At 36.8% G+C, this 11,099-nt stretch overlaps 2 long non-coding RNA genes across 2 annotated transcripts; both read right to left on the reverse strand.

Moving 5' to 3' along the window:
- Positions 1 to 204: 204 nt before the first annotated feature.
- Positions 205 to 2,226, reverse strand: LOC121855363. The gene is made up of 3 exons (XR_006086779.1): positions 2,104 to 2,226; positions 1,481 to 1,580; positions 205 to 843 (listed from the first exon to the last, which is right to left on the reverse strand). It is a non-coding gene; the product is annotated as an uncharacterized LOC121855363 (long non-coding RNA).
- A 6,403-nt stretch (positions 2,227 to 8,629) lies between these two features.
- On the reverse strand, positions 8,630 to 10,661 carry LOC121855364. Its single transcript, XR_006086780.1, has 3 exons — positions 10,539 to 10,661; positions 9,916 to 10,015; positions 8,630 to 9,267 (listed from the first exon to the last, which is right to left on the reverse strand). It is a non-coding gene; the product is annotated as an uncharacterized LOC121855364 (long non-coding RNA).
- Positions 10,662 to 11,099: the final 438 nt, after the last annotated feature.

Consider the following 11,099-nt stretch of genomic DNA (forward strand, 5'->3'; position numbering starts at 1 on the left):
AGATAAATGAACGTCACATAGCAGGTAACAAGGTGACAAAAATGATAATATATATATATATATATATATATATATATATATATATATATATATATATATATATATATATATATATAAAGAAAAAAGGAAGAATAGACGTTGGAACAACTGGGGAACCTGAAGAAGAGGCAAACCTGGATAATGGGGTTAATGATAAATATTAAATGTTCTAGGGTTCAGTACAGTGTTACCATAAAATTACCAAGTCATGATAAACATTAGTTAGTGAACTTAAGGTTTTTTTGTCAACACATAATACAAAGAGTAGCAGTTTATCATCCTGTGAAGGACATGTGACTGAACTCTGTATAATTTGTTAATGTTAACTTTCCAGTTTCTCTTCAATCCACATAAATGAATAACAATATTAATAAGTCAATTTAATTGAGCTGGTATACTGCACTTACAACACAGTACTTCCCTTACTCCAAGTAACTGTGCATTAAAATGGTGGTGACATAATTCCTGTACATGATGTCGATGGTTTACAGGTACAAACTTCTGGGTGTACAGTACCAGGTAGAACTATGCTATGAAAATGGTCTTGATGCTCACATTTCTACATTTTTTACATATCTAAAGTTTGGAATGTAGCTCTACAAGAAGGCATTGAGGTCCATACCAACTATTTCACTACATCAGGAGGGGAAGGCAAAGCTTCATCTGCCTTCTTCATAAGAAGGAAAATAGCTTAAACATCTTTGGATAAAAGCAGAGCATTATTGGCACATAAAGTTCGTTCTGACAAAAAAGTACGGAAACTCCATCATCATGGTCCTCTGCTGTCCCTTGATGCTCCTGAATCTGGAAGAAAAGCAAACAATGTAACATTCATCTGTCTCTTTAAACCTTAAATTGTATCTCTTTTTTCCAAATGATATATCCAAGCTCAAGTTATGTAATACCTACCATAAGAGATATACAGCTGTCAAGGCTTATGATATCCATCTATTAATCACTAAATTCAAGCCCTATGTCGTATAACACATCTTCCACAATCAAATTTCATGACTCAAGAATAAGGAGTCTATCTGGGTAGCAGGTAGTGTAGTGTTGCAGACAGAATGACTTGAATCCCCTAAATCCACCTAAAGGGAGTTTGAAATACACGAGGAGGATCAAAGGAGTTTAAAACACTACCTGGGTCGTGACTCTCAACATTTTTTTCATTCTACTTGGGATCTGATACACTGTAACGTGCACAAACAGCTGTCAGTCTTGATATATATGCAGTAAGAGTGAATTTGATTTATTTAGGATAACAAAGATTGATATTTCAGGATACCAAATTATTGTTTACCCACACACATACACACAGCCACACACACATACACACACACATACACACATAAATCCATAGTGAACAATACATACACAAACACACACTCACACACCCACACACACGGTAAGCTCAATAGTAGTGAGAGTCATTTACACTTACCACTGTGTATTAGTCTCTGCTTGCGAATATGTGTTTCGTTGTTTGCCGCAGGTGAGGGATTACTGACAGCAGACGCCATCGTCGCCACTTGCTGCTCCATCTGACAAATGATAAATAATTTTAACCTTTAATTGGTGGCTGAGGATTCCCCCCTCCCCCCTGTGTGCAAAAATGGAACGCAAAGAACATGAAATTTTTGCAGATGATGGCTGCCGTCCCTACAGCTAATTTCTACAGGTGATGGCTACCATTTGAAAGGGTTAAATACAATAAATTAAACTGAATTCATCTCTCTATTTTTAGGAATGCAACCCTCTCATAAATTGGAATTTATTTGTATACAATAAAGAGTTAAATTCTTTTCATGAACACATTAATGTTAGCAAGAACCATATATAAATACAGTAATTTAATATCTGTACCTTTAAGAGATATAATTTAGGAAAAAAAAATATTCACTTCTCTGCATGGGCATATTATGTGGTAGTAAGTATATAAATTATCTAAAAAATAACTTCTAAGGCAGATTATACACTGCTAATTATATAAACTCAATAGTCAACCACGGGAAAGTTATATACATCACAGAGGAACAAGAAACAACACCAGGGTACAGTACCAACCTTCTGCAACTGTTGTTTAAGCTCACTCACGCCACTTGCCAACTGAACCTGACTCCCCTCCAGCTTCCTCTCTACGCCCTTCACCACGTCCACACTCTGAATGAAGGAAATATTTTAGAGGAATAACCACAAAAGTATTATTTTCCTGTATCATTATGTGAGTAAAAGTTGCAAATGGCAGGACAAGAAAATATTTATGAGGAATTACCCCAAAAAGTTTTATCATTATAAGAATAAAAGTTGTATATATTTTTAAGGAAATCCCCCAAAATTATTATTATTATGAGAGTAAAAACTGTAAATGGTAAGATTATCATCAAATACCAAAATTACTGTAAGGTTTTAGATTTACTGCATTGTCTTGACATTATGTAAAGCTGATATATAAAAAAGGCTGTATTATAACAATTCCCTTGATCACATATAATAAAACTATCTTCAATATGACGAATTGAAATCTAAAGTAAATTAAAGGGGGAAAATAGTACAGAATCTATAGATACATATAAATTTGGTTTAGGAAGTCAATGAAAGAATCCCATGAACCTTTTGAATATCACTTTAATAAGATCATTTGCCTGGGATGACTATGATGAACTCCTCTTAATGGTAACACTTATGACTCCAGCTTCATTATCTAACACACTAAGCAGCTGTATGATGAAGAATTTTTGTCAGAGAGTTTAATGAATAGTTTTATATCTTTAAATACATTTTACAGTGACTAAAAAAATAATATTAGATTTATCAGTGATCAAGACTCCCTTTAAATAAGATACAGCCACCCACAAACTCCCGTCGCCTCTCCTGCTCCACCACGAACCCGGAGATTCAGACCACCAGATGACAAGAGGCTACATCACCAGTACCACCAGATGACTGAGGCTACATCACCAGTACCACCAGATGACAAGAGGCTACATCACCAGTACCACCAGATGACAAGAGGCTACATCACCAGTACCACCAGATGACAAGAGGCTACATCACCAGTACCACCAGATGACAAGAGGCTACATCACCAGTACCACCAGATGACAAGAGGCTACATCACCAGTACCACCAGGATGACAAGAGGTTACATCACCAGTACCACCAGATGACTGAGGCTACATCACCAGTACCACCAGATGACAAGAGGCTACATCACCAGTACCACCAGATGACAAGAGGCTACATCACCAGTACCACCAGATGACAAGAGGCTACACTCACCAGTACCACCAGATGACTGAGGCTGGCATCACCAGTACCACCAGATGACAAGAGGCTACATCAACAGTACCACCAGATGACAAGAGGCTACATCACCAGTACCACCAGATGACAAGAGGCTGGCATCACCCAGTACCACCAGATGACAAGAGGCTACATCACCAGTACCACCAGACAAGAGGCTGGCATCACCAGTACCACCAGATGACAAGAGGCTAAGCATCACTCAGTACCACCAGATGGCAGGAGGCTACATTTCTACCACGAACACCACCAGATGACTGAGGCTACATCACCACCACCACCACCAGATGACTGAGGCTACATCACCACCGCCAGATGACTGAGGCTACATCACCACCACCACCACCAGATGACTGAGGCTACATCACCAGTACCACCAGATGACAAGAGGCTACATCACCATGAATGAAAAAATTACAAATAGATGCTTATGTTGTTATTTGGGAGCTACTATAGTATGTAGACTACAGAGCTGGAGCTACTATGGCATGTAGTCTGCAGAGCTGGAGCTACTGTAATGTGCAGTGTACAGAGTTGGAGCTACTGTAGTATGTGGTCTACAAAGCTGGAGCTACTATAGTATGTAGTCTGCAGAGCTGGAGCTACTGAAGTATGCTATAAATAAGTATTAAAACAAATTATGCTTCACTAGAAGACCTTCAATGCAGTGCTACTTCCTCCTGACCTCCCAGCCCTGTACAGTACAGTCTGATGACACAAGGGTGAACAGATCACTTGCAGGTTAACAACTGCATATGATGTGTTCCTTGGAAATTCTAACAGCTGACCATTGACAAAAGATCATTAATATTTGCTGCAAAAAATTGTAACTTATGTCACAGCATAACATATGTGTTTCAAGTGTGGCTCAAATTTAATAAGCTGTAACCGATATCATACGAATTTCATTAATTTCAAACAATAACAAATTTGATCTTTTATCACAAGTATTCAGCCTGAAAGTGTTACAACTAATATCGAGCTTTATGAAAGTCACTCATTAAAAATTATTGAGCAATTACTGCTGAACCATATAGTAATAATAAACCTCATCAGACATCTTCATTCATAAAACTTGCATGACCACAGCAAACAATTTCAAAATCGGTTCTTAGCAACAAACTTGTAGGACAAAATAAAGCCGTTATCATTATTATTACAATATATCAGAGGTATGAACATTCTCCCTACATTTAATAACACTTACAACACAGACAGAGAGAAAAATATTGTTTTTCTTAACAAAGTTGCAGCTGTAATAAAATGTGAGTTTATACTAATTTATTTCCAAAACAATTGACCAGTTAACATTATTACTGTTACAGTTATAAAATACGGGATGTCCAAAAACTCTCTGCCCATAGGGAAAGAAGAAGTACGGCTTAATGCAACTGCAGATCTCTTTGTCGGAGTTTCAACCTCTTTCCCTTCTGGGCAGAACTTTTCGGACACCTTGTACATTATTAGGAATGGAAAACTTATTTCATCTTTTAAGATTATTGCCAGAAGCAAAAAGACGCTCGCCCCACAAGGGGTCACAGCTCAAGATTGAAGAAGCCGCAAGTCTGGAAAACCGTGAGGGCAAACTTTTTCGGAGTGAGGGTTGTAAACTCTTGGAACAATCTACCAGAGAGTGTTGTGACGGCACCGAGTGTGAGCTCTTTCAAGACCAGACTTGACCAACACTGGAGCGGGTTCAGGTACATTCAGGAGCCGGTGCATGCCCAGTATTTGCCAACAGTGCATGACAGAGACGTGACCGATCGCCCGGGCGGCTAGCGAGCCGATCAGTGGCGAAGAGGATAAAAGTAAAAGTAAAAGTATATCAACATCCTTGACGTCAATGTACGTATTAGTGATTAAAGAAAATGTAGAGCGAAGACACAGACAGGAGTAAGTAGCGTGGGAGTGGTCGTGTTGTGGTGCCTCTTGGTGTATTGTACTGTACAGACTTTGATAAAGAAACAAATAAATAAAAGGAAGATTTAAGATACAAAGGAGTTGGTTTACTTTCCTCTTTAGAGAAATCAGTTCAAAAAAATACTGTTTGGGTAATGACTTAGGAAGGAGAATGAAGAATATAGCAAAGTACTGTAGTTCTTCCTGCAAGAATGGGCCGTGGAAGTGTCATGGTTGATAGTCCCGAACATTCTTAACTTATATACCTGTACAGTCTCGGTAATTACATCTGAAAGTCCGGGTTATGTCCAACACCTTGAGTGGTAAGATGTTCTGAGTCTGAGTCACATTTGAGACCATTAACAGTTGCACTGACATCCTGGTTGGTACCTTACTAACTACAGGTATCTAATAGGTCATTGGTGTTACTAGATCTTGGTGTACGAGTTATGTACAAAACTCTGACTGGTGAGATGAATTCAGCCTGAGTAAATGTGACAACAAATTGCTTCACCTGTGGATGTGACTGAGGGACCTACTCGACCTCTCACAAAATTATGTGAAAATCTACTAATAACATTTTCTATTCGACAAAATATAAATTATGAAAACTAAGAAAAGGTGAAGTGCTCTTAATATTATGAATAAACACTGTTGAAGCAGATAAGAAACAACAATAACTTAAGAATGTTTTGAAACTTACTTAAAGAACAAGAGAGCATCACACGATGAGAGAAAACAATTGCTAAACATATGAACAAAATATTATAAATTTACAACACAAACGGAGGAGAGAATTTGATAATTTTTGCAAACTATGAAACAAAAGTTTGTGATAATTCTTTCATTTATGATATTAATGAAAAAAGTCTCTTCCTCAGTAAACAATTTAGTGTCAGTCCTGAAAAGTTTCTCAAATGGTGAGTCATCTGTGTTTTATGTACGGAACAGAGAATACAGTACAGTACATAAAGGAACAGTCTGTCTCTAGGAACATTTAAAACTCAATACATAAGTTTTCACAGCAAGATGGCTGCCATAAGATAAATGAACGTCACATAGCAGGTAACAAGGTGACAAAAATGATAATATATATATATATATATATATATATATATATATATATATATATATATATATATATATATATATATATATATATATATATATATATATATATAGGAAAAAGGAAGAATGAACATTGGAACAACTGGGAGACAAGAAAGAAGAGAACCATGGAATAGAGGTGTGTGTGTGTGTGTGTGTGTGTGTGTGTGTGTGTGTTGATGTGCCGTGACTTGGATGCTTGCACAGGCTCCCTGACATGAGCAGATGATGGTGAAATGACCAATGCAGATTAAATGTTCTAGGGTTCAGTACAGTGTTACCATAAAATTACCAAGTCATGATAAACATTAGTTAGTGAACTTAAGGTTTTTTTGTCAACACATAATACAAAGAGTAGCAGTTTATCATCCTGTGAAGGACATGTGACTGAACTCTGTATAATTTGTTAATGTTAACTTTCCAGTTTCTCTTCAATCCACATAAATGAATAACAATATTAATAAGTCAATTTAATTGAGCTGGTATACTGCACTTACAACACAGTACTTCCCTTACTCCAAGTAACTGTGCATTAAAATGGTGGTGACATAATTCCTGTACATGATGTCGATGGTTTACAGGTACAAACTTCTGGGTGTACAGTACCAGGTAGAACTATGCTATGAAAATGGTCTTGATGCTCACATTTCTACATTTTTTACATATCTAAAGTTTGGAATGTAGCTCTACAAGAAGGCATTGAGGTCCATACCAACTATTTCACTACATCAGGAGGGGAAGGCAAAGCTTCATCTGCCTTCTTCATAAGAAGGAAAATAGCTTAAACATCTTTGGATAAAAGCAGAGCATTATTGGCACATAAAGTTCGTTCTGACAAAAAAGTACGGAAACTCCATCATCATGGTCCTCTGCTGTCCCTTGATGCTCCTGAATCTGGAAGAAAAGCAAACAATGTAACATTCATCTGTCTCTTTAAACCTTAAATTGTATCTCTTTTTTCCAAATGATATATCCAAGCTCAAGTTATGTAATACCTACCATAAGAGATATACAGCTGTCAAGGCTTATGATATCCATCTATTAATCACTAAATTCAAGCCCTATGTCGTATAACACATCTTCCACAATCAAATTTCATGACTCAAGAATAAGGAGTCTATCTGGGTAGCAGGTAGTGTAGTGTTGCAGACAGAATGACTTGAATCCCCTAAATCCACCTAAAGGGAGTTTGAAATACACGAGGAGGATCAAAGGAGTTTAAAACACTACCTGAGTCGTGACTCTCAACATTTTTTTCATTCTACTTGGGATCTGATACACTGTAACGTGCACAAACAGCTGTCAGTCTTGATATATATGCAGTAAGAGTGAATTTGATTTATTTAGGATAACAAAGATTTATATTTCAGGATACCAAATTATTGTTTACCCACAAACACACACATACACACAGACACACACACATACACACAGCCACACACACACATACACACACACATACACACATAAATCCATAGTGAACAATACATACACAAACACACACTCACACACCCACACACACGGTAAGCTCAATAGTAGTGAGAGTCATTTACACTTACCACTGTGTATTAGTCTCTGCTTGCGAATATGTGTTTCGTTAATCTACTAATAACATTTTCTATTCGACAAAATATAAATTATGAAAACTAAGAAAAGGTGAAGTGCTCTTAATATTATGAATAAACACTGTTGAAGCAGATAAGAAACAACAATAACTTAAGAATGTTTTGAAACTTACTTAAAGAACAAGAGAGCATCACACGATGAGAGAAAACAATTGCTAAACATATGAACAAAATATTATAAATTTACAACACAAACGGAGGAGAGAATTTGATAATTTTTGCAAACTATGAAACAAAAGTTTGTGATAATTCTTTCATTTATGATATTAATGAAAAAAGTCTCTTCCTCAGTAAACAATTTAGTGTCAGTCCTGAAAAGTTTCTCAAATGGTGAGTCATCTGTGTTTTATGTACGGAACAGAGAATACAGTACAGTACATAAAGGAACAGTCTGTCTCTAGGAACATTTAAAACTCAATACATAAGTTTTCACAGCAAGATGGCTGCCATAAGATAAATGAACGTCACATAGCAGGTAACAAGGTGACAAAAATGATAATATATATATATATATATATATATATATATATATATATATATATATATATATATATATATATATATATAAAGAAAAAAGGAAGAATAGACGTTGGAACAACTGGGGAACCTGAAGAAGAGGCAAACCTGGATAATGGGGTTAATGATAAATATTAAATGTTCTAGGGTTCAGTACAGTGTTACCATAAAATTACCAAGTCATGATAAACATTAGTTAGTGAACTTAAGGTTTTTTTGTCAACACATAATACAAAGAGTAGCAGTTTATCATCCTGTGAAGGACATGTGACTGAACTCTGTATAATTTGTTAATGTTAACTTTCCAGTTTCTCTTCAATCCACATAAATGAATAACAATATTAATAAGTCAATTTAATTGAGCTGGTATACTGCACTTACAACACAGTACTTCCCTTACTCCAAGTAACTGTGCATTAAAATGGTGGTGACATAATTCCTGTACATGATGTCGATGGTTTACAGGTACAAACTTCTGGGTGTACAGTACCAGGTAGAACTATGCTATGAAAATGGTCTTGATGCTCACATTTCTACATTTTTTACATATCTAAAGTTTGGAATGTAGCTCTACAAGAAGGCATTGAGGTCCATACCAACTATTTCACTACATCAGGAGGGGAAGGCAAAGCTTCATCTGCCTTCTTCATAAGAAGGAAAATAGCTTAAACATCTTTGGATAAAAGCAGAGCATTATTGGCACATAAAGTTCGTTCTGACAAAAAAGTACGGAAACTCCATCATCATGGTCCTCTGCTGTCCCTTGATGCTCCTGAATCTGGAAGAAAAGCAAACAATGTAACAAATAATATTAGATTTATCAGTGATCAAGACTCCCTTTAAATAAGATACAGCCACCCACAAACTCCCGTCGCCTCTCCTGCTCCACCACGAACCCGGAGATTCAGACCACCAGATGACAAGAGGCTACATCACCAGTACCACCAGATGACTGAGGCTACATCACCAGTACCACCAGATGACAAGAGGCTACATCACCAGTACCACCAGATGACAAGAGGCTACATCACCAGTACCACCAGATGACAAGAGGCTACATCACCAGTACCACCAGATGACTGAGGCTACATCACCAGTACCACCAGATGACAAGAGGCTACATCACCAGTACCACCAGATGACTGAGGCTACATCACCAGTACCACCAGATGACAAGAGGCTACATCACCAGTACCACCAGATGACTGAGGCTACATCACTCAGTACCACCAGATGACAAGAGGCTACATCACCAGTACCACCAGATGACTGGAGGCCACATCACCAGTACCACCAGATGACAAGAGGCTACATCACCAGTACCACCTCAGATGAAAATCCATAGTGAACAATACATACACAAACACACACTCACACACCCACACACACGGTAAGCTCAATAGTAGTGAGAGTCATTTACACTTACCACTGTGTATTAGTCTCTGCTTGCGAATATGTGTTTCGTTGTTTGCCGCAGGTGAGGGATTACTGACAGCAGACGCCATCGTCGCCACTTGCTGCTCCATCTGACAAATGATAAATAATTTTAACCTTTAATTGGTGGCTGAGGATTCCCCCCTCCCCCCTGTGTGCAAAAATGGAACGCAAAGAACATGAAATTTTTGCAGATGATGGCTGCCGTCCCTACAGCTAATTTCTACAGGTGATGGCTACCATTTGAAAGGGTTAAATACAATAAATTAAACTGAATTCATCTCTCTATTTTTAGGAATGCAACCCTCTCATAAATTGGAATTTATTTGTATACAATAAAGAGTTAAATTCTTTTCATGAACACATTAATGTTAGCAAGAACCATATATAAATACAGTAATTTAATATCTGTACCTTTAAGAGATATAATTTAGGAAAAAAAAATATTCACTTCTCTGCATGGGCATATTATGTGGTAGTAAGTATATAAATTATCTAAAAAATAACTTCTAAGGCAGATTATACACTGCTAATTATATAAACTCAATAGTCAACCACGGGAAAGTTATATACATCACAGAGGAACAAGAAACAACACCAGGGTACAGTACCAACCTTCTGCAACTGTTGTTTAAGCTCACTCACGCCACTTGCCAACTGAACCTGACTCCCCTCCAGCTTCCTCTCTACGCCCTTCACCACGTCCACACTCTGAATGAAGGAAATATTTTAGAGGAATAACCACAAAAGTATTATTTTCCTGTATCATTATGTGAGTAAAAGTTGCAAATGGCAGGACAAGAAAATATTTATGAGGAATTACCCCAAAAAGTTTTATCATTATAAGAATAAAAGTTGTATATATTTTTAAGGAAATCCCCCAAAATTATTATTATTATGAGAGTAAAAACTGTAAATGGTAAGATTATCATCAAATACCAAAATTACTGTAAGGTTTTAGATTTACTGCATTGTCTTGACATTATGTAAAGCTGATATATAAAAAAGGCTGTATTATAACAATTCCCTTGATCACATATAATAAAACTATCTTCAATATGACGAATTGAAATCTAAAGTAAATTAAAGGGGGAAAATAGTACAGAATCTATAGATACATATAAATTTGGTTTAGGAAGTCAATGAAAGAATCCCATGACCAGATGACAAGAGGCT

The sequence above is a fragment of the Homarus americanus genome, unplaced genomic scaffold, assembly GCF_018991925.1.
Source record: "Homarus americanus isolate GMGI-L3 unplaced genomic scaffold, GMGI_Hamer_2.0 scaffold55394, whole genome shotgun sequence".
In the NCBI taxonomy this organism is placed as follows: domain Eukaryota; kingdom Metazoa; phylum Arthropoda; class Malacostraca; order Decapoda; family Nephropidae; genus Homarus; species Homarus americanus.